Source organism: Triturus cristatus, chromosome 4_2 (assembly GCF_964204655.1).
Source record: "Triturus cristatus chromosome 4_2, aTriCri1.1, whole genome shotgun sequence".
NCBI classification, from domain to species: domain Eukaryota; kingdom Metazoa; phylum Chordata; class Amphibia; order Caudata; family Salamandridae; genus Triturus; species Triturus cristatus.
This window is the reverse complement of record NC_140586.1, coordinates 937,615,801-937,641,786: the sequence shown is the minus strand read 5'-3', so window position 1 is coordinate 937,641,786 and position 25,986 is coordinate 937,615,801.

The following is a 25,986-nucleotide window of genomic DNA, read 5'->3' as shown; positions in this document are numbered from 1 at the left end:
TAACAATCACATCTCCTTCCATCAACCCTCCAGGCACCTCCGCTTAGCCGGACTTATACACACACACATCCCATGCATGCACATAAACAGATCCAGAGACCAAACCTTCTCATAAATCCCACCAAAACCATGAAGCGACCTCCCTCAACACATCAGAGCCTCCTTCTCACTTCTTGAGTTATGCAAGAAGTTGAAGACCTGGCTCTTCAAATGACACCGCCTTCGAGGCTAGATTTCCAAACCTGCACAGTGCCAGGACACTCTCCCGGGTAATAGTGCACTCTACAAATACCCTTAGCATAACTTAACATTATCCATGTGCTAACTTCTATTTACCTTCATGGGAAAAAGCAGTGCCCGATACACAGATTAAGTCTTCAGCAAATGCTGCCTAGGAGTGAAGTAAAAGTAGTGCAATGTAGAAGTTTCCTCTTCTGTTAGCAGTGCCTACAGTGTGAGAAAATACAGTAACACTTATTATCAATACTACGATGACTGGCATCCTCATAGTATTGGGAATAAGTGTTACAGTGTGTGAACATTTCTACAATAAATACCCCTCATAGTGTAAGCAAAAACAGCACAGAGTGCACAGATTTTTTAAACTACTACTACTGTGAGTGGTAATCAGTGCACCTTACAGATTTGCAATACCCCTGACAGGTGCGTGAAATTCTAATTAAATTCTGCTTGTCCAAAAGGCAGAATCCTAGAGCAATCTACTGGCCCTCTAGAGAAATCCACTTGTCCTACTTACTATTAAATCTTAGATGGGCCATAGCCGACACATTCATAGCTCTTTTTAAAAGCAAAAACATGTCTAGAGGTGGGACTGCTTGGGGTTATCCTAGGTGCGAAATTGGCATAATTTAAGAGTACTTTTCCACATATTTTTATTAGGAATTTATTAGGATTGGTATTAGTAATACAAAGGTAACACAGATCCATGCAGTATGTACAGTATCCCACTTATACAGGAAGATGGTTGGAACCTGGGACCAATAAATTACAAACTATCTCTGCATTTAGTGACTTAACCTCCATTTAACTATCTCACTAGAGTAGAAATTAGTGACCTGCAGCAAACTACATTTGGTGCATTTACAAAGTTTTGGGTCTGGGATTAAAACCCAATCCCATAGCTCTAGTTGGTTCAAGTATTGGTGTTATTAAACAGCAAACTACCCCTACAGTTTTTGAAGAGATACATTCACATGGCACCTAATCATATTTTTAACACACAACATACAATTCAGCTTTTTGCTATTTTTTTTAAATACAATTAATTCTTTTCTGTGAGTAGTTGGCCAGGTATTTGCTGTTCACTAGTTAAAATGGACACCTTGCACCAGTACAATTCGACTCTTATGGTAGTAGGTTTAAAACAACCTTTAAAGAAAGCTATCCTAGTGGTAGCTGTGGAGAGCAGCCATCAGAATAAGTCTTTAGAGGAATGTAAAGCAGTTTGTTTTACCATATAATTTCTTGAATTACCAAGTGAAAGGACACCACACAGGTATATATAATACATATATATGTATTTATTACTAAACAACTCTCTACTAATCTCTTTATGAGATTAGAATTCAGGAACATATGCACAAATCAATTTTTCACAATAAATTAAGCACAAATATGGCTGGGGCTCTAGGGACGTACCAGACCATATATACTAAAAAAGAGACTTAAGAACAACGACTTGCAAAGGGACAAGGCCTTCAGAAGCGCTGGGGCCTCACAAAACCACCCAAGGCAGGAAAGTAAAGGGCCCACGGGGGACGCATGCAGTGTGTTAACACAGCCGCAAATCCCTATTGACTTCAATGGAGCAAGTCGCGATTGGAAATTAAGAGTTTAAGGGTACTTTGGGAGAGTCTACAAGCAGGTCACTGTAACGAGGAGGACCCACTAGAAGGAACCCATCGCCCTGAGACTGCCTGAACAAAGCGGCCCGTGTTTCTTTAACTGGGCGGAATTGGCGGCCGGCCCCGCCCACCTTGATGACGAAGACGACAGGAGGAGTTCAAATCCCGGAAGGACCGAGAGGAACGACGGTACGAGCCCAGAGGAGGAAGAAGGCAAGACGAGAGAGAGAGCGGAGGAGACAGCTGATTGCGAGAGGAACACCGGAGAAGGCAGCCGAGTGGAGAACCCTGCGGCGCCGGAGCCAGGAGGCCAACGACCCTGTGACCCGCCCCGCCACGTTTCAGGAGAAGCGTGGCACCAACAGGTACGCGCTCGTATCTCTGCTTGGGGAATAAGGAAAAGGCAGTGAAACCCACGTTTAAGGAGTCGCTTCTCACTATACCCTCTCCCTCACGTTCCGACACCTAGCCTTAGCCTGTATAGCACCGTGTGACTCCTCACCCCCTTTTCCCCTGACAGTAGTGTGAAGTGAACACTGGACTGACCCCAGTCTCCCTTTTCTTTTGTTTTGGTTCCCGTCCCGAGGTTGGCCTGCATTACATTGTCCCGGTGAGCGAAACAACCTGGAGCCACTAAGACGAGGAAATCCACTCCAAAGAGGACGGCAGTCACAAGAACCCGAGTCTGACTCCCCCCTACCCTACTATCGACCTGTCAGGACCTTGAAAAGGGTTGTAAAACCATTAAAATCCGAGTTACCTTTCAACCCCGTCTCTGCGTTTCCCTCAGTTCCGCTACAAGTGGTGGAGAATGCGGGCATAGACTGCCCCATCTGTATAGCAAAGATGGACGAACTGATACAACAGCTCATAAAAGGGCAGGAACAGCTCGGATGGGTAGTGGAGCAGCAACTTATTTCCGCGCAAGCGGATAGAGAGACATTCAAAAGCTCTGTCTCCGCCCAACTGGAAGGATTACAGACCCATATTGGTGGCCCCTCCGCGGGACCCCCTCCGGGGGCCCGATAACTCCTTCCTGGTCCTACCGGCGTCTCTCTCCAAAAATATGTGGCTGGGGAGGATCCTGACGCTTTTTTATTGAACTTTGAGAGGGCTGCCTTGGCCTGTGGGTGGCCATTGGAGAAGTGGCCTTTCTTTCTGGCCCCTCTGCTGACAGGCGAGGCCCAGGCGGCCTACCAAGTAGCCAACGCTACTGGTCAAGCCCCTTATGCCACAGTCAAAGCGATCATTCTGGACCACCTGGGTCTAGACGCTGAAGCCTACAGAGTGAAGTTCCGAAAAGAGAGGGAAGCGGCCGGAGAAAATCCAAAGACTCTTTTCTTCCGCCTCAAAATGGCTGCAGACAAATGGCTGGTCCCTGCCACCAGTACTAAGGAGGACATAATGGACAAAATATATCTAGAGCAGTATCTCGAGGCTTTACCCTTTAACACCCAAAGATGGCTTAGGCAGCACCCTCGGCTGACCACGGCCCAAGCCATTGAACTGGCCTTATCCTATGCCCGGGCGCAGCCCCGGACATGTCCCTGGGAGTCGGATAAAGCGGCTCGTCCTTCGCCGCCTAAAGTAGAAAGAAAACCCCGCCCGCCTACCGAGGCATATGTCCATAGACCTCTGCGACCCGAGGCTCCTTCGTTTAAGGGACCGCAGTGCTTCGAGTACGGGACGTGGGGACATATTGCTCGACTATGTCCCCACCGGCGGCCGTCAGAGGAACCCATGGAGGTCGGCTATGTTCCTAAGCCTGTCCTATACACGGCAGAACTAGGGAGCGCCTACCATGTAAGTGTGGGGGTGAATGGGAAAACCATCAGGGCCCTCCTATCAGGGTGCAAGCAATCTGTGATCCAAGGGGAATGGGTGGACCCTAAACAAGTACACCCCAAGACACTTGTATATATCAAATGTGTCCATGGTGATGTACGACCCTATCCGGTAGCACTAATCGAGCTTGAGATCCCTGGGGGCCCTAAATCCCGGATTAAAGTGGGAGTATTGGACACACTGCCAGAAGAGCTAATAATAGGGACGGACAACCCCGAATTTCTAGAGCTATTCACTCGTTCCCTGAAACTCAGGCCTCCGCGGGAGACGACAGAGAAAGAAAAGGGACTGACCCGCCCAGTATATATTACCCCGGAACCGTGGGTGGGTGATAGGAACTTTAAGTTTGCCCAAGCCAATGATTCCACCTTGTATAATGCTTGGGAACAGGCCCACTACACGCAGGGAGACCCAGACCCCAGGTTTCCTCGTTTTCTCACCCAAAGCGGTCTTTTATATAGACAGGGAGCAAAGCCAGACCCTTTGCAACTCCTGGTACCTAAGGCCTTCAGGGAACAGATTATGTTTTATTCCCATTCTCATCTACTGGCAGGACATACAGGCAGTGAGAAAACCTCTCAAAATGTGTTAAGGCATTTTTACTGGCCCGGAATATACAAAGATATTAAACAACATTGCATGTCCTGTGAGCTGTGTCAAAAGAAAAACCTACGCCGGCCCCCTGCAGTACCTTTACAACCTCTCCCCATTATAGGGACCCCCTTTGAGAGAGTAGGCCTAGATTTAATAGGTCCTTTGCCAAAAACTCAAAAAGGAAACCAATATGCTCTAGTCATAGTGGACTATGCCACCTGATTCCCCGAAGCCTTTCCCCTAAGGGTCCCTACCTCACGGGCCATAGCCGATAAAATCATTGAATTATTTTCCCGGGTAGGGTTCCCAAAGGAGATTTTAACGGACCAAGGAACCCCTTTTGTGTCCCGGCTAATGAAGGAAGTGTGCCGCCTGGTGGATATCCGACAGATCAGAACTTCGGTGTATCACCCTCAAACCGACGGACTCGTTGAACGCTACAACGGGACTCTTAAGAACACCCTCAAGAAGATGCTCGCCGTCAATGAGAAGGATTGGGATCTCATGTTACCCTTGGCTCTATACGTCCTTCGAGGCCAGACCTCGTTTGAGATGCTGTACGGGCGGCAACCCCGGACTCTTCTTGAGATGACCAAAGAAGCCTGGGAAAAAGACACAGGAGATGAACACAGCATCCTCGAATATACCCAAACGCTAAAGAACAAGTTGGGGAAGCTGAGAGAGTTGGCCTACGCTACGTTGGAACAAAGCCAGAAAAAACAACAACGTTGCTATGACAAGGGAAAGAAATGGAGAACGTTGAAGGTAGACGATTGGGCACTAGTCTTACTACCCTCCCCCACCCGACAATTTCAAACGGAATGGGCGGGTCCCTACAGGGTTGTCGCAACCATAGGAAAGACCAGCTACAAACTACAGCTAACCCCGGGCAAGACGCAGGGGTATCACATTAACCTGCTAAAGAAGTGGATAGGAACACCACCGCGTTCATTTGTCCGTACCCCTCTGGGGTCCGTCCACCTCCACGTTAAACGACCTAGTGGTGAATGACGATCTCAGACAACAAGAGAGAGAGAGAGTCTGCAAGACACCCTGGGACCTTTCTCTCCATTGTTCTCGGATATCCCTGGGAAAACGTCCTTGATTGAACACCGGATCGATACCCCAGCCGGGGCGGTCATCAAGAAAAGACCATACCGGATACCGGCAGCCAAACGGCCAGCGGTTCAAAAGGAGGTCCAGGAAATGCTACGGCTCGGGATCATCAGACCATCCAGGAGCGAGTGGTCTTCACCTATCGTCATTGTCCCGAAGCCAGACGGAAGCACAAGGTTCTGCATGGACTTCCGAGCCTTGAACCAAATTTCGTCGTTTGACGCTTATCCGATTCCACGGATCGACTAATTGATCGAAAAACTAGGAGATGCCAAATACATCAATACCCTGGACTTGACCAAAGGGTATTGGCAAGTACCACTAAGAGACGAAGACCGCAAGAAAACAGCCTTTGCAACAACAGAAGGGCTGTTCGAGTTCAACGTGTTGCCGTTTGGGCTACATGGAGCACCGGCAACATTCCAAAGGTTGATGAATGAAGTGTTAAGGGAGCATCAAAACTTTACGTCAGCATACTTGGATGATATCATCATCTTCAGCCCGTCTTGGGAGAGCCATCTTGTTCATCTGTCCCTGGTGCTTCAGGCCCTGGGTAAAGCCGGATTGCACGTCAATGCCAAGAAATCTAGGGTGGGCTACCATAAAGTAAAATACCTGGGGTACCTCTTAGGGCATGGCGTGATAGAACCACAGCTAGAGAAGGTCCGCGCAATCTCTGAGACTCCCTTCCCCGCCAATAAAAAGAAAATGAGAGCCTTCCTGGGGCTCATAGGGTACTACCGCCGCTTTATTCCATCATTTGCCGATATCACGGCTCCTTTAACAGACACTCTAAAAAAAGACTCCCGACCTCAGGCTTTTCAACAATCCTCTCCGGCCATGTGGAAAGCCTTCCACTCCTTAAAAGGGATCATCACCACCAACCCCGTGTTGTCATCCCCCGATTACTCTCGGCCATTCATTTTACATACAGACGCGTCGGATCATGGGGTAGGGGCAGTGTTGTCACAGATATCACCAGACGGTATAGAACACCCCATTCTGTACATCAGCAGAAAGCTGTTCCCTAGGGAGGTTAAGTATCCAACGATAGAGAAGGAATGTCTGGCAATTAAGTGGGCCGTAGACAAGTTACGCTACTATCTTGAGGGCCACCCATTCACCCTTTACACGGACCATGCTCCCCTCCAATGGATGAGCCGCAACAAGTCCCAAAATCCCCGGGTGTTGCTGTGGTTTTTGACCCTCCAACCGTTTTCCTTTACCGTCCACCACAGGAAAGGTGTAGACAATGGCAGCGCGGACTTCCTCTCACGATTCCCTCTCCCCGAGCGGGAGACTCCTGGGGGGGTGGTGTGTAAAGAGGAGGACCCACTAGAAGGTACTGAGACCCCCCCTCTGCTAAATGACTACGAGAACTATTACCTCTCCCCTCTGTTTCTTCAGCATACGGACACTTGGAAATCGGAACCCATCGCCCTGAGACAGCCTGAACAAAGCGGCCCGTGTTTCTTTAACTGGGTGGAATTGGCGGCCGGCCCCGCCCACCTTGATGACGAAGACGACAGGAGGAGTTCAAATCCCGGAAGGACCGAGAGGAACGACGGTACAAGCCCAGAGGAGGAAGAAGGCGAGACGAGAGAGAGAGCGGAGGAGACAGCTGATTGCGAGAGGAACACCGGAGAAGGCAGCCGAGTGGAGAACCCTGCGGCGCCGGAGTCAGGAGGCCATCGACCCTGTGACCCGCCCCGCCACGTTTCAGGAGAAGCGTGGCACCAACAGGTACGCGCTCGTATCTCTGCTTGGGGAATAAGGAAAAGGCAGTGAAACCTACGTTTAAGGAGTTGCTTCTCACTATACCCTCTCCCTCACGTTCCGACACCTAGCCTTAGCCTGTATAGCACCGTGTGACTCCTCACCCCCTTTTCCCCTGACAGTAGTGTGAAGTGAACACTGGACTGACCCCAGTCTCCCTTTTCTTTTGTTTTGGTTCCCGTCCCGAGGTTGGCCTGCGTTACATTGTCCCGGTGAGCGAAACAACCTGGAGCCACTAAGACGAGGAAATCCACTCCGAAGAGGACGGCAGTCACAAGAACCCGAGTCTGACTCCCCCCTACCCTACTATCGACCTGTCAGGACCTTGAAAAGGGTTGTAAAACCATTAAAATCCGAGTTACCTTTCAACCCCGTCTCTGCGTTTCCCTCAGTTCCGCTACAGTCACTTACAGGGTAAGTAGTTCTAGAGCCAACACCCACAGGAGCACCGCAGTGCTGGAGTTACCTCACCCAGGGAAGCCGGGTGCATAGGTGTCTTTTAGTGTCGGGTCACGGCGGCGTTTTCAATGGGAGCCAATGAAGACTTGCTGCTTGTGAAGACAGAAGCAGTGTCTTGACTCTTCAGCCACGAGGTCCAGGAGGCGTCGACGACGACCAGGAGCTGGATTCAGCGTGTCCCACAAAGTCTGCAGCTTACTGCGGTGTCGGTGACCAGATTGGAGCCAACAAGCCTTGGTAACAGCAAGTCTCGTGAAAAGGACAAAAAGTCAGCGGTGCAGACCAGCAAGGTCTGAGGGACTCACCCAGCGAGGGTAAGTCAGGGCAGGCCTGGAGCAACGAGGGGAGCCCTTTGGAACTGTAGAAAAGTCTTCAGGGGACCCACGAGCCAACCGCCAAGGGATCGCGAAGACGCCTCAGGAGGATCCACTCAACAGGGGCCCATGGTCACTCGGGACGGGGTAGGCTTCTGATCTTTGGAGGGATCCCTGCTAGAGGCTTGGACCACACGAGGCCCAATGCACAGGTTCATAGGACGTCGTGAAGGGGTTACACTCGAAAATAGTGCCCGGTACCCAGGGATTGCGGTTCCTCGTCACTCGTGGGGTCCACTTGCCTCAGCGTCGCTGGGGACTCACGATGGCCTTGGAGAAGTCAGGAAATCCTCTTCCTGGGCTGCAGGGACTTCAGGCTCCAGCGGGAGCGATGGAGTTTGCGACCGCAATTTGTAGTTTTTGGTGCCTGACAAACAGGGAAGTCACACCTTGACTCCAAGGGAGATTCTTCCGTCTTCCAGAGGTAGTGGAACGTCGAAGGTCTGGGATTCGTCTTCAGAGCATCGTCCAGGGTTCCCTAACTTATACTAGAAGGAAGGGAGGGACTAGCTCTATGACCCCACCTATGGGAGGGTCAGGGGAGTGGGTGGCTACACCCACTTCCCTTTGTCCAGTTTTGCGCCAGAGCAGGAGCAGGTAGCCCCTGAGCTGGTTAGAACTGGTGTATGTTCAGAGGAGCCTACTGCTCCCCCAGTGCAGGACTTCAAAGCACTCTAGGAGTTAGGAGTGCACACACTCAGCCCCAATACACTAAACCCTGTCTGGGAGGTGGTTACACCCCCCTGTGACAGGATACCTATTGTTGGGCCTTCTCCACTGCGAGTTTCGGTCATCAGCAGGAGGGCAGCCCAGTGTCTGTGACTGGTGGCATCCATTTTGTGATGCCAGGGCTCTTCAGGATTCTACCGCGTTTCCACAGTAGGTACATGTCTATCCCTCTAGAAGGGTGGGATCAAACTCCCACACCAGTTACTGGTGTGGGGGTATGATTCCAAAGCGTTTGACACCAAACACAACATGTTTTGATGCAGCCATTCCAAAGTTAGCATTAACCGCAAGGTTATAATGCACTTAAGAGTATATGGTTTGACTGCATTCACTAACAGCCCCAGAGAATAGACTGAGAGCTGCAGAGGGGCCCTGCTCAGGCAGAGGCACCCCCTCACACGGAAACCAAGCACCCTGCCCTCAGGATTGATAGGGCCTACCTTGGGGGTGACTGATAGGTTTAAATGTGTGTGCAGGGAGAGATATAGTGAACCTATATCTCAGTGAGGCGTGCTAGCACCATCTCACCCAGGCTGCAGTAGCAGGCCTGTGGTGTCAGATTTAGTCCGCTTCCCAGGGGTGGCATAATACATGCTTCCGCCCCTGGTAGGCCTGTCAAGTACCTATGCCCTTGGTACCTAAGGTACAATATACTAGGGACTCATAAGGCACCACAGTATCCAAACACTAGTGCACCTAATATGCACTCCAGGTTGTTTAGAGAGAACAGAGAGGCTGGGGCCCTGATTAGCAGGGTCCCAGCCAGACTATAGCCAGAAACCAGTGTAAACATCAGAAAAAAAGTGGGGGCAACATAAAAGGCAGATCCTACTCTTCTACACAGCCCCCCCCCCAAACGCCGGGATACTAAACTAACCTTGACCAGTTGAGTCTTCGTGTTCTAAGTGGAAATACCTTGAGAGTCCATCACCATTGGCATGTCGGGTCCGAGGTCTATGTTCCACTGTATAGTCCATCCCCTGTAGGAAAATGGACCACCTTAAAAGTTTTGGGTTTTCACCTTTCATCTGTTTAAGCCATAGGAGGGGCTTGTGATCAGTCTGAACTATGAAGTGAGTGCCAAACAAGTATGGCCTCAGCTTCTTCAGGGCCCACACCACAGCAAAGGCCTCCCTCTCTATAGCTGACCAACGTTTCTCTATAGGGGTCAGCCTTCTGCTAATAAAAGCTACTGGCTAGTCTTGACCTTCACCATTCAGTTGAGACAGTACAGCTCCCACACCCAGCTAAGAAGCATCTGTTTGGACAATGAACTTTTTGGTGTAGTCTGGACTCTGGAAGATGGGGGCAGTGCACATGGCCTGCTTTAGGTCTTCAAATGCCTTCTGATAGCTAGCTGTCCACTGAACCTTTTTTGGCATTTTCTTTGAGGTAAGATCATTCAAGGGGGTCACTATAGATCCATATCCCTTCACAAACCTCCTATAGTACCCAGTCAGGCCTAATAAGGCTCTCACCTGTGTCTGGGTGGTTGGAGCAACCCATTCCATTATGGTCTGGATTTTGCTCTGTAAAGGCTGAACCTGGCCCACACCTACAAGGTGGCCCAGGTACACAACCTGACTCTGCCCTATCTGGCACTTAGTGGCCTTGAAAGTGAGGCCTGCTTTCTGCAGAGCCTCCAAAACATTTCTGAGGTGGATCAGGAGATCCTGCCAGGAGGAACTAAGGACAGCAATATCATCTAGATAAGCTGAGAAATAAGTTTCCATCCCTGCCAGAACTTTGTTCACCAACCTCTGAAAAGTGGCAGGTGCATTTTTCAATCCAAAGGGCATCACCACAAAGTGGTAGTGCCCACCAGGGGTTGAAAATGCTGTTTTGGCTTTTGCATCATCAACTAATCTGATCTGCCAGTAGCCAGCTGTTAGGTCAAATGTACTCAGATACTTGGCTGAGGCCAAAGTATCAATCAGCTCATCTACCCTTGGTATGGGATAGCCATCAGTCCTGGTGACTGCATTGAGGCCTCTGTAGTCTACACAAAACCTCATTTCTTTCTTACCACCCTGGGTATGAGGCTTGGGTACTAGGACTACTGGGCTAGCCCATGGGCTATCTGAAGGCTCAATCACACCTAATTCCAACATTTTCTGGAGTTCAGTCCTGATACAGTCCCTGACATGGTCAGGTTGCCTGTAGATTTTACTCTTGACAGGCAGACTGTCCCCAGTGTCCATCTCATGGGGGCACCAGGTAGTCTGACTAGGGGTCAGGCTAGGCATATGTCTGTACTGTTGCAGAACTTGTCTGCATTCAGTTTGCTGATGATCAGTGAGGCTGCTTGCCAAAGCAACACCATCAACTGACCCATCACCAGGGTTCTGTGAGAACAGATCAGGGAGAGGGTCACTCTCCTCCTCCTGTTCCTCATCGGTTGCCGTGAGCAAGCCCATGTCAGCCCTGTCAACATATGGTTTCAATCTGTTGACATGGAGCACCCTCAGATAGGTGACTTCTCCCTTTTGCTCAACAATGGTATGGGGGCCACTCCATTTGTCTTGAAGGGCTGCTGGGGCCACAGGCTCCAACCCCCACTCTTTCTGTCCTGGCTGGTACACAGTCAGCACAGCCTTTTGGTCATGCCAAGTTTTTTGTAATTCTTGGCAGGCCTCCAGGATTTTTGTTGCCTTCTTCATGTGTTTGGCCATCCTGTAGCTGAGACCAAGTACATAGTCCATCACATCCTGTTTGGGGGATTTGAGAGGTAACTCCCAGCCCTCTTTTATCAAACATAATGGACCTCTTACAGGGAGTCCAAACAGAAGCTCTGAGGTAATTCAGTTTCTCATTTCACTCGTATTCAGCCACCATTTTGTGTCCCGTCGCCATTTTGTGTTGCCCTCACTCAGGCAGCACGGCGAACGTAGTGTTTTTGCCTTTCCCACTGATACGTGTCAAATAACCCCCCTGCCTCTGCTTATGAAACTGGTGTCAGGGTCTGGCCGAGTCCACTAATCCTCGTCTGGTTTGACTGATCCCTGTTTCGACTATCTGTTGATTCGCACCATTCTTTTCTTGACTTTATCTTATCTTCTGTCCTTCGCTATTCTCTGCTTGTATTCTCTCGTTTCACAACTGTCCTTCGAGGCATACAAATGTGTTCTGCCACCTGCAAGACGAATTGTAGGTACTACCACTGATTAACTTGTGGGGAAGGGTGACAAACAGAGTTGAAAGGGAGGCTTATTTGGGTCGCTTAATACCTTGTTTTCAAACTCTTCCCATTGGTTAACCATGTATACATTGGGAGTGTTCATTGAGAATCTGTGTGCGATAAAAGATTGTGCACCACGGAGTAAAGTGGCAGTCTCCTAAGAACATACCGAGTGTACTTCTGGGACCACTGTACTTAGATGCAGCTAATAAACCTGACCTTCTACGCCTAACGGAGTGTCCCGTGTCTCTTTCGGACAAAGCAGGTGAACTCAGAGATTAAGGTGTGCCCTGTGCCGCCAGGCCCATTAAGGTTCCTGGTTCTTCAATTGGCGCCCAAACGTGGGGCGGCTTCAGAGGTAGCAGTTCTGCCTGAGGGTCGTGAGGAGCCCCGCAAGAAAATTCCGGAGGAATCGCGAACCACGTCAAGCGACCCCTGTATGTCGAAGTGGTCCGAAGATCTTTTGCAGCGCGGTTTCTCATTTCTGACGGCTGCTGACGACTGCTGCCCTGACTGCCATCCTGCTTTGGTCCCTCTGATGATGTTTGGTATCGCGAGACGTTAGATGGGCCTCTGTTGGCGTAAGAAGACCACTTAGTTAAGTATTGGTGGGTAGCTCCCACTATTTTGTTTTGATTTGGGTCTTTGATTCGGCTATTGCAAAAGCCGAAGCCGAGGGGTGAGTACGTTTGTGCTGTATTATTTGATTTACCCCCTTGATGTTTGTGAACAGTCCAGTGAAATAGCGATGCCTGGTCTGAGTAAGTTTAGGAAGTTCTGTTGCTTTGGTTGTAATAGGGATTCCCGGCTGGAGGACTCTTGTCCAATTCCTCCGGTTGGAACTCCCACCTATGAGCTTTATTCAAAACATGGTGTGGGACCCATTGCCTTTAACGAGGCATGGATCCGATATACAAAGAACGATGGTGTTCTGCAGTGGCCACAGAATGGGAGTTTTGAGCCTGATATAATAGATAATTTGGAAGCGATATTGTTTAAAAGAAAAGCCCGGCCAGCAATGTTTGACTCTTTCCGCCTCTGGCGTAAGGAAGCCAAACAGAAAGAAATTAAGCAGGCAAAACGAGATAAGAAAGTACAAGGCATGACGATTATACAGGCTGCCCAGCAGTTTAAAGATAATGAGGTTGATCATGCAATGAAAATCTCAGAGAGACAGCACCGTATGGCGAGAGATTGATGCTATCCAGTCTTGCCTACTTCCCCTTCTGATAAAAGTAAGGATCTGGAGGAAGACCCTTTGATGTCTCACCTATTGAGATTGCCTCCGCCATATGTACAAGGTGCTACTGCACCCCCGTTGTTACAACCTGTTCCGTTGCCTGTTGTGCCCCCACCTGTTCTGGCTCTTCCGCATTTGCCCCTTCCGGTATTGCCACTCCCACCTCCTTTGCCACCGATTCCTTTGCCTCCATCTCCTGGACCTCAATCTCCTTTGCCTTCAGCCCCCCTTATAACTGCTAGTTCTTCTCCTGTATCGCCTAATACCTTGTCCCCTGTCCTTATGTCCAATTCTCCTACTGTGCGCAAACGAATCACAGATACTGTCTCTGGGTTTTTGTCCCCTTTCTTTGGGACTCTGAACATGTCTCCGGCTTTTTCTCGAAGAAAGTCTCGTAGTCAACTTCCAGATTCTGACGAACGGGTGGTGTTGGACTCTCTCGCTCGCAAATAGATCGAGAAGGGTCCCCAGTATAGTGTGAACGATATCATGACCACCTTTCATCAGTGGGATGCGCCCACGCAGAGATACGTTTTTAATGTTATGTGTAACACTCTTGTTAAAGGATGGGAGGATATGGATTTGGGTGTAGCTCCCCAGGGTTTGTTGAATGTTTAGGCTAATTTTGATAAAGGACTCATTGTGGGTCCTAAGGTTGAGGACGCCGTAAGGACACTTGTTACTTTTAGGTCCTTATTTTCTTCGCGGATTTTTCTTGATTCTGATCCTACTGTTCGGCAGACATTGAAACAATACCCGATGAGAGAGGTTCCTCCGATATGGAGGGAAGAGGTTGCACAAGCAGGTAATAATCCAGCTATTCCCGCTCACTTCCAGCATATATGGGTACATGTCCCCTGGAAGAGATCTGATGTTTTGGCTCTTAAACAGTCTCTGCCGGATCCCCGTAAAAACCCTGCTGGTAACTATAAAGAATTGTCCTAGACTGTTCATGCCTGTATTATGAATTTAGCCGATATTGACATGTTAATGGGAAACGTAGTCCCACAAGCGTTATGGGCTCGGATTCGTAGAGAGGATCACGCTCAGGAATTGGGTGGTACCTGGGCTGTTATAACTGCCGCGGATAGAGCCCAAGTGGGTGGTGCTAAGCCTGAAGTTTTGATTTCAGAACTCCCTGGTAGGATTATTACTTTAATGAAAACGATGATGCCCGCCTTACAAGTTAATTGGGATAAACTAGCTGCGTGTAAACAGAAGAAAGATGAGAGTGTCTCCGATTTCTTTACTCGTTTTGAGGAGACGTTTATTGATCACAGTGGTCAGGATATGACTACGGAGGGTGGACAGCGATTATTGTAAATTGAAAGACTCCGAAAGTTCATGGGCTGTTTCTTCTTCTGCTCAGATATTGGCTACTGCTCAACATTCCGAAAACAGGGACAAAGAGGAAAAAGATAAACAAGAGAAAAAGACTAAAGAATTAAAAACGAAGGTTCTTCTGCAACAGGCTTATCCTCCTCTCCCTATTGTAGGGAGGAAGGTAATTTTAAGAATGGCTGCCCGGTTTTATTACAGCGTAATGGAACACTATCTGCTCCACGAGGTCGTGGTTGTTTTAAATTAATGCCTAGGGGTAGAGGTCGAGGTGTGTTGCCTCAAACACAGCGTTCCCTTCCCCCTCCAAATTCTACGAACTATTTTGATCAGCAAAATACTCAGTCTACACAGTATTACAATGATTACTATGTTGAAGGTGAGAATGAAGGTTCTCACGCTAACTAGGACAGCCATAGACAAAGTGAGGGAGATGTATCGATTCCAGTAGATCAGAATGGGCCTTATGTTAATGTCACTGCAATGGGTGTTTCAGAGCTATTTCTTTTAGATACTGGTGCGATGAGAAGTTCTATCATTCATTCCAAACTCCCTGGGGCACCTTTGTCTGGCTTAACTAATGAATCTGTAGGATTTTCTGGCGCCCCAGTTCGTAACCCGGTCTCTTGCCCTCTGCCTATTTCAGTTGGTCCTTATGATTTGGAGGCTCCGCTTCTTTTAACGACTGGTTGCGGCGAGAATCTGTTGGGTTTGGATTTATTGAAAAGATTGCATGCAACAATATATTGTTCTCCTTCTGGTGTGCATCTTGCTTTGGGCCAGATACTGACTTCTCCAATGTATTTGTCTAAAGATCAATTTCCACCCGAATTGCTTTCTCTCCCTGCAACACTTTGGGCTACGGGTCCAAATGATGTTGGTTGTCTTGAGATCCCACCCTATATTGTTACCATCAAGCCCAATGCTAAATTGCCACGCATTCCTCAATATAGAATTTCTAACGATGGTGAAAGAGCGCTTTTGGCTATTATTTATGATTTGATTCAAAAGGCTGTGGTTGGGGAGACGAGAGGAAATGTATGCAATAGTCCTGTTCTCCCGGTTCTCAAACGCACTGATCCTTCTCAGCCTCCGGTTTATCGCTTTGTGATTGATCTTCTGGAGGTTAATAAAATTGTTGTACCACAGTTTCCTGTTGTTCCAGATATAACTGCCCTGTTAACTATGATACCTGCCTCGGCAGCGTGGTTTTCTGTTATCGATCTGAAAAATGCTTTCTTCAGCATCCCAATTGCTGAAGAGAGTAGGGATATTTTTGGCTTCTCTTTAGGAGGCCGAAGTTTCCGGTTCAAGCGCGCACCCCAAGGCTATTGTGAAAGCCCCTCCATCTATAGTCAAGCTCTGAAATCTCAGCTTGATGCTTTTCCTTTGCCGCTAGGTGCTACCCTTATTCAGTATGTGGATGATTTATTGATTGCTGCTGACTCAGAGGATATTTGCAAGAATGTGACTGTTGCACTGTTGCGTCACTTGTCTGATCTTCATCATAAGGTTTCACCTTCCAAACTACAAAATGTCCGCCAAGAGGTTACCTATTTAGGTCATCTCTTGTCGAAGGAGGGAAGATGACTGACCCCAGAACGTATCCAAGCAATTGCACAAATGTCTGTGCCATCCACACAAAGAGAGGTGCGTGCCTTTCTGGGCATTACCTCTTATTGTGGACAGTGGATTCCAAATTGTTGGCACTCACTTTGAAAAACACACCCCAACCCCTTCCTTGGACTGACGAATGTCAGAAGAGTTTTACGGATTTACGTGCTGCTCTGTGCTCTGCTCCTGTGTTAGGTACTCCGGATTACAGTAAGCCCTTCACGCTCTATGTCCATGAAAGAGAGGGTTGTGCGTTGTCAGTCTTAACACAACGATTTGGAGACAAACAGCGGCCATGTCCCTATTTTTCGGCTACATTAGACCCAGTAGCCAAGGCATTGCCTAGTTGTCTTAAAGTTACAGCAGCAGCGGCAATTTCTATCCGTCAATCTGCTGGAGTAGTACTAGATAATACTCTTGTTGTTAGGGTACCGCATGCAGTGGATACCTTGCTAAATAGGACGAAAACGCAGCATCTTACAAGTGCTCGCTTGTCTGGATATGAGCTGACGCTCTTGGCTAGTCATATACACATCAAACGATGTAACACTTTAAACCCGGATACATTGTTACCTCTTCCAGAGGAGAAAGGTATTCAGGAACAACATGATTGTTTCCTCTGTACTGAGGAGGAGACAAAAGGTAGGATTGATTTGAAAGATACACCACTAGTGGACCCGGATGGGATCCTATGGGTGGATGGTTCTTGTTTTAAACTCCCTAATGGTGAGACAACTTCAGCTTATGCTGTTACCACCTTGCATACAATCGTGGAGACAGCACACATCAGACATAATTCAGCTCAGCCAGCTGAACTGATAGCTTTGACCAGAGCGTGTGTGTTATCTAAGGGAAAGAGAGTGAATGTGTATACAGACAGCCAGTATGCGTTCGGTGTGGCACATAGTTTCGGTCGGTTGTGAAAGGAAAGAGGATTCTTTACCTCCCACGGTACTAAGATACAGCATGGTCAGTTGGTGACTGACCTTCTTGAGTCACTTGCTTTGCCTACCCAGATAGCAATTGTAAAGTGTAGTGCGCATAAGAGGATTACTGATGATGTTGGTCGCGGGAATGCTTTTGCGGATGAGGTAGCGAAAGAAACAGCCAGAGATGCTACAAGTCGCATGTATGTTGCGGGGCCTGCAAATTGGGTCAGGGAAAGAGGAATGTGTGAGGACACAATAGAAAGTGTGAAATCAATTCAAGGAGAGGCTACAGAGAAAGAGTTGAGTAAGTGGAAAGAAAGTACAGAAATGTTAGACGCGATGGGATGTTGGGTAGAATTGTCAGAACATCAGCGTTGGCTGTTACCAGATGCCTATGTACTGCCTGTAGTTGCTATGGCGCATGGTCCAGCCCACATCAGTGCGAAAGGAATATGTAAGCTTCTGCCTCCAGTTTGGCTGAACGAAGGGATTCCAAAATGTGCAGATAATTTGGTGAAGCATTGTATTGTTTGCTTGATGCATAATCCAGGAAAGGGAACCCCAACTCCAGCAGGTCATTTTGCTCCCCCAACGTATCCTTTTGAGGTGTTACAAATTGACTATATTCACATGGAGCGATGCAACAATCTCAAATATGTTCTGGTGGTGGTGTGTGCCTTTTCCAGATGGATAGAGGCCTACCCCCTGAAAGACAACACTGCTTTGTCCACTGCCAAAGTTCTTTTGAAAGAGTTCTTCCCTAGGTTTGGTTTGCCGCGCATTATCTGGAGTGACAATGGAAGTGAATTTGTGGGCCAAATCATGCAAAAGGTGTGTGCAGGTCTTGGTATTAGGCAGAAATTCCATGCGGCAAACCATCCTCAGTCAGCGGGTTTGGTAGAGTGCTATAATGGCACTCTCAAACTTAAGCTTGCAAAGGTACAGCCCAGCACGGGTCTTGCCTGGCCAGATGCTTTACCTTTGACTCTCCTATCCACTAGAACAGCTGTACATTCTCGTTTGGTGCTCAGCTAATGTTTGGGGAGTCCCTCGCCCTAAAAAGTATTCTGACATACAGTATCCAATGATGATTGACTACTTACATGACCTTACCACTAAATTACGTGTTCTCCACCAACAGGTTCAAAACGCTTTACCAGAGGCCTCCACAGACCCAGGACATTCTATCCAACCTGGAGACTGAGTCTGTGTGAAAATTTTTCAGAGGACAAGGAATTTGGAACCTCGTTGGAAGGCGAATCAACAAGTTCTTCTGGTGACACGTACAGCAGTGAAAGTCGAAGGGAAAAAGAACTGGATCCATGGCGTGCACTGCAAGAAGGTGCCCCTGGTCTTGCCTTTTGACCAGTGGGTCTGCAATCGTGTAGGTGATTTTGAAGGCGAAAAGGTCCCCCGGTTTGTACCTTTCAGTAGCGCACGCCTGGATGGAACTCGGTCAGAGAAAGAAGATGACGACGTTTTACAAGTAGCTGTGCCGCCACATCTCCGATTGAACACTACCGACCCACAGACATTATTTCAGGACCAAACTGTGCTAAACAGAACTCGATATAATTTAAGGCCTAGACCGGTCAAGGACACCTGAGATTCTCATCCCTTTTTGTAACATATACCATCTGTCCAGGTTGCAGGGTCACGGTAGGAGTCTTGGTTCGTGACCTGTATAGTGGCTAGGCCCCCAGGACTTGCAGTGTCATAGGACGGCTAATAATCACAGCCAAGTGAGTAAGGAAGATTGCCGTGAGCAACAATTTTAGAGGATGGATGTCAAATTGGGAAAGAAGGATAAGAAGGAATAGATGAGGAAGAAATATTGTAAATTATTGTACAGTCGATGTGGCATAACATTGTGTGTTTTTATGTTTTTGATTATCTTATTGGCTTGTGCAGGTTGGGTTGTTCAGACTATGCAGCAAAAATATGTCCCTACTTCTATTTCTTTGCCTCTTCTTTCTACTATCTCCCCACATCAATTACGTACACTTCCCCAACATGAACTAATCAGGAGAACAGAATATTTTAATAATTCATTTGTCCAGTTGTTGCATCAGCATCAATTGGCAGTTAATACAACTGACTGTTGGGTGTGTGGACCTATGCCGCATACCACAGATAAAGGGATGCCATATTTAGTACTTCCGTTCTCTTATGAAGGTTCCGCTTGGGCTTATTTTGTGATGTTTTCAAATGCATATCAGTACCGATTTAGACGTCCGGTTGGTTCATATGGTAGTGGACCAGATTTTAGTCATAGTTCTCTGATAAAGGGAATGGTAGCTATGGCTAGAATTGTGGAGAATAGTAAGGTTCCTGTTGATGAGAAACGGACATATGATGATTGGAATGTGACTCGTTACGTTGCCAGCCTTACAGATAGAGTTAAACAGGGAAAATCTCCACCAATTTGGACTGTACCCCATCAAGGTAACTTTTGTTTACAAATGAATGGTGTTGGAAGGCGGACCTTCGGGGAGTCGGCGGGACCACCCAGTGGGCCTCCTTACTGCAAGGAAGTAGCCGAGCGCCGCTGAGGAGCCTCCTAGGAGAGGTCCTTCCCCTATAATCGTACTAGCCCAGTAACACCACCACACAGGACTCGACACTGGTATCAGTTCTCATATATTTTTATCGGTAGTTATCGTAGGTTTCTTTGGCAGTATGTACAGGTGGATCGAGGGATCCGAAAAGAGTCTCAATGTCTTTGTGGGGAAGGGGTAGTGAGACAGTCTCAGTATCTGCCTGGTACGGGGGTACCCTGCGCCCAGGTATTAAGCCTCAAGCTGGGAGGGACTCCGGGGGTCGGAGCGTCGGGTGCCGGACACAAGGGCGGCTCGAAGAGGTCGAGCCGCGACGGAGTCAGCAGGGCTCGGAGGGTCAGTTCAGCTAGCTCGAGCCGCGACGAAGTCAGCAGGGCTCCGATGGTAGTTCCGCTAGGTCGAGCCGCGACGAGGTCAGCAGGGCTCCGATGGTAGTTCAGCAAGGGTGGGCCGCGACGGCGTCAGCAGGGCCCCGAGGTTTCCGTGAGGATCTTATTCTCAGCAAGGTGGAGCCGCGACGCAGTCAGCAGGACTCGAGGTACAGTTCCAGGCAAGAGTCTTTTCTCCGTAGGGTCAGCCGCGATCCGATCAGCAGGGCTCTCGACTCCAGGATACAACTACTGTCCTGGTGCGGGTTCGCCCCAGATATATGTCTGGAGCCCTTTGATGTCCGGACCCTTGCGTCCGGGGGGCGGAGAGGCCGGGCTGGGAGAGGCCAGACGCCCAGCGGGAGAGGTGCCAGTGCCCAGGGAGGCCGGAGAGCGATCGCACCCAGGCGTTGGGGGACGGTTGGGGGTCCCATCGAAACTCCCCTCCTCCGGGATCGGGGGATTGGCCACGTGGTGCCCCCTGGCCGGATCTTGGTGCCTCGATGTCGGGGTTTCGCTGGGGCCGCGGCCGGGAGGGCCGGGTCACTTTGGCTGGTGCGGGTAGATGCGTACAATCCAGGGGGGGCCCCGAAGGGTGAAGAGGTCCCCGGGCGGCCTGAAAAGGGGGCCAGGACCACGCCACGAGGCCGGGTCCAACAAATGGCCAGACTACTGACACTGGACAAGGAAAGAGCTTTTGTTCCCATACATACATCTCAGAACTCGCCACCGTTAGTGCCATCTCAGGGCACGTATTTTGTCTGCCACGCATTTCTTCTCCCTCCTACATAAACTGCTCCTTCAGGTCATCACAGAAACAGATATGGCAGAGGGATAATTGATTCTAAAGACACTGCAGGACAAGAGGGAGGTGATTTCCTTAAAGGATTTCTTCCTTTTTGGGGCCCAATGGCCAACAGTAGAAACATGAGACAATTGGTTCGTGTTGTTGAGACTACCATAGATGTCACTGTGGGAGCCTTGAGTAATCTTACAGCTGAACTTCAGGCGGATTGTCTCATGACATTGCAGAACCAGATTGCTCTAGATGTTACTCTTGCGGATCGTGGGGGAGTTTGTAAACTGATCAGATCTAGCTGTTGCATTTATATACCGGACGATGCCCCTACGGTATACCAAGCCATCTCCAAATAACATGTGATCTCAGAGTCGATTCATCAGGACGAAGGAGATTGGTCTTTATTGGAATGGTTTTGGGGATTACTGTCCAAATGGGGATGGAAGGTATTAACCTTCCTTGGAGTGGTTTTGGCCATCATTTTTTCCTGTTGTCTCTGTATGCAGTGTGGCCCCGCTATTTGCGGTCTTTGTGCCACCATGTGTGTCCCAAAGCCTAGGTCACAGAAGACGGAGAACATTAAAATGATGTTGCAGCAACAGCTTGATGACCTCATGGCCATTGACGTCGACTCAGATTAAAATGAGTCTGTGTGGCTTGCCTGAGTAATGGCAAAAGGAGGGTCTGAGGTAATTCAGTTTCTCATTTCGCTTGTATTCAGCCGCCATTTTGTGTCCCGTCGGCATTTTGTGTTGCCCTCACTCAGGCAGCACGGCGAACGTAGTGTTTTTGCCTTTTTCACTGATACGTGTCAAATAGCCCCCCTGCCTCTGCTTATGAAACTGGTGTCAGGGTCTGGCCGAGTCCACTAATCCTCGTCTGGTTTGACTGATCCCTGTTTTTCGACTATCTGTTGGTTCACACCATTCTTTTCTTGACTTTATCTTATCTTCTGTCCTTCGCTATTCTCTGCTTGTATTCTCTCGTTTCACAACTGTCCTTCGAGGCATACAAATGTGTTCTGCCACCTGCAAGACGAATTGTAGGTACTACCACTGATTAACTTGTGGGGAAGGGTGACAAACAGAGTTGAAAGGGAGGCTTATTTGGGTTGCTTAATACGTTGTTTTCAAACTCTTCCCATTGGTTAACCATGTATACATTGGGAGTGTTCATTGAGAATCTGTGTGCGATAAAAGATTGTGCACCACCGAGTAAAGTGGCAGTCTCCTAAGAACATACCGAGTGTACTTCTGGGACCACTGTACTTAGCTGCAGCTAATAAACCTGACCTTCTACGCCTAACGGAGTGTCCCGTGTCAATGTCGGACAAAGCAGGTGAACTCGGAGAATAAGGCGTGCCCTGCGCCGCCAGGCCCATTAAGGTTCCTGGTTCTTCAGCTCAAATGGGCTGTAACCAACCCCCTTCTGTGGAACCTCTCTGTATGCAAACAAAAGGCAGGGAAGAAGAAGGTCCCATTTCCGCCTAAGCTTCTCTGGGAGTCCTTTAATCATTCCCTTAAGGGTTTTGTTGAAACGTTCAACCATCCCATTGCATTGTGGGTGATAGGGAGTGGTGAATTTATAAGTTACACCAACCTCCTTCCACATTGCTTTCACATATCCTGCCATGAAGTTTGTACCTCTGTCAGAGATGACCTCCTTTGGGAAACCCACTCAGGAGAAAACTCCAACGAGGGCTCTTGCCACCACAGGGGCTGTGGTGGTCCTCAGGGGAATTGCTTCTGGGTACCTGGTGGCATGATCCACTACCACCAGGATAAATCTGTGCCCAGATGCAGTTGGAGGGTTAAGGGGACCAATAATGTCAATCCCTACCCTTTCAAAGGGTACCCCACCACAGGTAGTGGTTTCAGGGGGGCCTTTGTTGTGCCACCTGACTTGCCACTGGCTTGGCAAGTGACACAGGAGCGACAGAACTCCTTGGCGTCCTCTGACATATGTGGCCAATAAAAATGTGGAACAAGCCTGTCCCAGCTCTTGTTTTGGCCCAAGTGACCTGCTAAAGGGATATCATGTGCTAGGGTCAAGAGGAACCCCCTAAACTTCTGAGGTATTACAAACCTCCTGGTGGCTCCAGGGGTTGGATCTCTACCCTCAGAATATAGGAGTCCCTCATCCCAATAAACTTTATGGGACCCACTAGAACTCCCAGCAGCCTCAGCAGCAGACTGCTGTCTGAGGGGTTCAAGAGAGGGGCAGCACTGTTGCTCCTTACTCAGATCTTCCCTAGAAGGGCCCCCAAGAACTCAACCTGATCAGGCTCAAGTCCCTCTGGGGCTGTTCCTTCTTCAGGATCTGCATCTCCTCCCTCAAGAGGTGAATCTGTGATCTGAGACAGAGGGGAAGGCACTGCCTTAACCCTACTTAAAGAAAGCTATCCTGGTGGTAGCTGTGGAGAGCAGCCTCCAGGCTAAGTCTTTAGAGGAAGGTAAAGAAGCTTGTTTTACCATATAATCTCTTGAATTACCACGTGAAAGGACACCACACAGGTATATATATCAAATAAATATGTATTTATTACTTAACAACTCTCTACTAATCTCTTTATGAGATTAGAAGTCAGGAACAAATGCACAAATCAACGTTTCACAATAAATTAAGCACAAATATGGCTGGGGCCCTAGGGGCGTACCAGACCATATACTGAAAAAGAGATTTAAGAACAACGACTTGCAAAAGGACAAGGCCTAGGGCCTTCAGAAGCGCTGGGGCCTCACGAAACCACCCAAGGCAGGTAAGTAAAGGGCCCACGGGGGATGCATGCAGTGTGTTAACACAGCCGCGAATCCCTATTGACTTCAATGGAGCAAGTCGCGATTGGAAATTAAGAGTTTAAGGGTACTTCGGGAGAGTTTACAAGCAAGTCACTTACAGGGTAAGTTGTTCTAGAGCCAACACCCACAGGAGCACCATAGTGCTGGAGTTACCTCACCCAGGGAAGCTGGGTGCATAGGTGTCTTTTGGTGTCGGGTCGCGGCGTCGTTTTCAATGGGAGCCAATGAAGACTTGCTGCTTGTGAAGACAGAAGAAGTATCCGGTGGAATCCAAGCCTGGATTCAGAAGAAGGAAGACCTGAAAGCAGAGGGGACAGTGTTCAAAGTCACTTGGCAGTGACCCGGGGCATGGAAGGTGGATGCCCACAGTCGTCGGGTGGTTTCAGGTGATTCACGGGTGTCTTGACTCTTCAGCCACAAGGTCCAGGAGGCGGCACCGACGACCAGGAGCTGGATTCAGCGTGTCCCACGAAGTCTGCAGCTTACTGTGGTGTCGGTGACCAGATTGGAGCCAACAAGCCTTGGTAGCAGCAAGTCTTGTGGAAAGGACAAAAAGTTAGCGGTGCAGACCAGCAAGGTCGGAGGGACTCACCCAGCGAGGGTAAGTCAGGGCAGGCCTGGAGCAACCAGGGGAGCCCTTTGGAACTGTAGAAAAGTCTTCAGGGGACCCATGAGCCAACCGGCAAGGGATCGCGAAGATGCCTTAGGAGGATCCACTCAACAGGGGCCCACGGTCACTCGGGATGGGGTAGGCCTCTAATCTTTGGAGGGATCCCTGCTAGAGGCTTGGACCACACGTGGCCCTATGCACAGGTTCGTAGAATGTCGTGAAGGGGTTGCACTCGAAAATAGTGCACGGTACCCAGGGATTGCGGTTCTTCGTCACTCATGGGGTCCACTTCGTCGCTGGGGACTCACAATGGTCTTTGAGAAGTCAGGAAACCCTCTTTCTGGGCTGCAGGGACTTCGGGCTCCGGCGGGAGCGATGGAGTTTGCGACCACAGTATGTAGTTTTTGGTGCCTGCCAAGCAAGGGAGTCACTCCTTGACTCCAAGGGAGATTCTTCCATCTTCCAGAAGTAGTGGAACGTCGAAGGTCCGGGATTCGTCTTCAGAGCGTCGTCCAGGGGTATCTAGTTTGCAATGGCAGAGGTTCCCTAACTTATACTAGAAGGCAGGGAGGGGCTAGCTCGATGACCCCACCTGTGGGAGGGTCAGGGGAGTGGGTGGCTACACCCACTTCCCTTTATCCAATTTCACGCCAGAGCAGGGGCAGGTAGCCCCTGTGCCGGTTTGAACTGGTGTATGCACAGAGGAGCCTACTGCTCCCCCAGTGCAGGACTTCAAAGCACTCTAGGAGTGCACCCACCCAGCCCCAATACACTAAACCCTGTCTGGGAGGTGGTCACACCTCCCTGTGACAGGATACCTATTGTTGGGCCTCCTTCACTGCGAGTTTCAGTCATCAGCAGGAGGTCAGCCCAGTGTCTGTGACTGGTGGCATCCATTTTGTGATGCCAGGGCTCTTCAGGATTCTACCACGTTTCCACAGTAGGTACGTGTCTATCCCTCTAGAAGGGTGGGATCATACTCCCACACCAGTTACTGGTGTGGGGGTATGATTCCAAAGCGTTTGACACCAAACTCGACATGTTCTGATGCAGCCATTCCAAAGTTAGCATTAACCGTGAGGTTATAATGCACTTAAGAGTATATGGTTTGACCGCATTCACAAACAGCCCCAGAGAATAGACTCTGAGAACTGCAGAGGGGCCCTGCTCAGGCAGAGGCACCCCCTCACACGGAAACCAAGCACCCTGCCCTCAGGATTGATAGGGCCTGCCTTAGGGGTGACTGATAGGTTTAAATGTGTGTGCAGGGAGAGATACAGTGAACCTATATCTCAGTGAGGAGTGCTAGCACCACCTCACCCAGGCTGCAGTAGCAGGCCTGTGGTGTCAGATTTCGTCTGCTTCCTAGGGGTGGCAGACTACATGCTTCAGCCCCTGGTAGGCCTGTGAAGTACCTATGCCCTTGGTACCTAAGGTACCATATACCAGTAAGCCTGGGCAAAGCACTACGCTACGCTCGCGTAGTTTGCGAAGTTTGCGCTACTTCGCACTACGCGAATTGCACGTAGCACAGTGCAAACACGCGTAGCGTAGCGTAGTGCAGCGGTCATTTTTTGCTTGCTCGCGGCCCTCAACGTCAAGTTGGCGACCGCGAGCAAGCAAAATGACATCCCGGCGAGACTTTTTCCTCGCTCGCGATCAGCAACATCAAGTTGGCGATCGCGAGCGTGGAAAATAAACCTCCCGGCGAGATTCTCAATGCGAGGAGGTCAGGTTTCTCATTGCGAGTGGTCGCGTATGCTCGCGACCGCTCGCGATGAGAAACTACCAGTCCG